Source organism: Triticum urartu, chromosome 6, assembly GCF_003073215.2.
Source record: "Triticum urartu cultivar G1812 chromosome 6, Tu2.1, whole genome shotgun sequence".
Lineage (NCBI taxonomy): Eukaryota > Viridiplantae > Streptophyta > Magnoliopsida > Poales > Poaceae > Triticum > Triticum urartu.
In genome coordinates this window covers 429,793,716-429,795,658 of record NC_053027.1, presented here as the reverse complement: position 1 = coordinate 429,795,658, position 1,943 = coordinate 429,793,716, and positions in this window count along the sequence as shown.

Below are 1,943 nucleotides of genomic sequence, written 5' to 3'. Positions count from 1 at the left end.
CAATCATACATAAAAGAATTCAGAGAAGATTCAAATATTGTTCATAGATAAACTTGATCATAAACCCACAATTCATCTGTCTCAACAAACACACCGCAAAAGAAGATTACATTGAATAGATCTCCACGAGAATCATGGAGAACTTTGTATTGAGATCCAAAAAGAGAGAAGAAGCCATCTAGCTGATAACTATGGACCCGAAGGTCTGAGGTAAACTACTCACACATCATCGGAGAGGCTATGGTGTTGATGTAGAAGCCCTCCGTGATTGATGCCCCCTCCGGCGGAGCTCCGGAAAAGGACCCAAGATGGGATCTCACGGGTACAGAAGGTTGCGGCGGTGGAATTAGGTTTTTGGCTCCGTATCTGGTAGTTTGGGGGTACGTAGGTATATATAGGAGGAAGAAGTACATCGGTGGAGCAACATGGGCCCCACGAGGGTGGAGGACGCGCCTCCTACCTCGTGCCTTCCTGGTAGCTTTCTTGACATAGGGTCCAAGTCCTCTGGATCACGTTCCCGAAGGTTTCATTCCGTTTGGACTCCGTTTGATATTCTTTTTCCGCGGAACTCTGAAATAGGCAAAAAACAGCAATTCTGGGCTGGGCCTCCGGTTAATAGGTTAGTCCCAAAAATAATATAAAAGTGTATAACAAATCCCATTAATCATCCAAAACAAAATATAATATAGCATGAAGCAATCAAAAATTATAGATACGTTGGAGACGTATCACCCGTTTTTTTCTTCCAACAATTTGGAGGCAAATTATCATATATTATCAGCCACCGTCTGCACTGGATGGCTCAATGGGCAGGCGCACAAGTCACCGCCACTACAGTTTGGTTAACTCAAAACAGCCAGTTGGGATGAACCATTGGCCGAGTTGCTGACACGGCTCATAAGGGATCATTTATAACCCACCACAGTCACCTCAACCTTCTATGGGTTCACATCGCGTTATCAACGCCAATGATATACATCTTAAGCTATGGTCAAAATATGAAGAATCTCAATCCAACTCTTCGAGTCGTCTTAAGACTCGGGGTCTATGATGATATGACTCAGCAAATGTTGCCAGTTTCAAGAAAATTCAAGAACTCTGGGTCATTGGAGGGAAAAATAACCCGGCCCCGGAGGCTACTGCCCTATTGGTGAAAATTTAAAGGCCGTCAGAAAGTTTCTGGCTTAAAAGGAAGGATTCTGATTCAAAATCCGGTTCAAAGGAAATCTGTCTCCCACAAAGCGCTGAAGCTCTCAATATCCGGTTTAAAATCCGGTTCAAGGGAAATCCGTCTCTCACAAAGCTTTGAAGCTCCCAATATCCGGTTTAAAATTCCGGTTCAAAAAGAATCCATTTCTCGTAAAGTTCGAGTTCTCAGGAAAAATTAAAGGTTGCCAAAGAGAACTTTCTGCCATGATGCGCGGTTCAAACATGGGTATCCTGCCTTATTGGCTTACCATATCCTTGGTCACTTGGGGGATTCCTGCTCATTGAGAATAGCTATGACTACCCTATTAATCCGGTTATCAAGCCCATATTATAAGAGCACAGCTCTGGTTACTTCGGTAATCCGGCTATCAAGCCCATATCATAAGAGCACAGCTCTTGTTACCTCGGTAATCCGGCTATCAAGCCCATATCATAAGAGCACAGCTCTTGTTACTTCGGTAATCTGGCTATCAAGCCCATATCATAAGAGCACAGCTCTGGTTACCTTGCTAATCCGACATCAAGCCCATATCATAAGAGCATAGCTCTGGTTACTTTGGTAATCCGGCTATCAAGCCCATATTATAAGAGCACAGCTCTGGTTACCTTGGTAATCCGGCTATCAAGCCCATATTATAAGAGCACAGCTCTGGTTACCTCCGTAATCCGGCTATTGATACGTCTCCAATGTATCTATAATTTTTGATTGCTCCATGCTATATTATCTACTATTT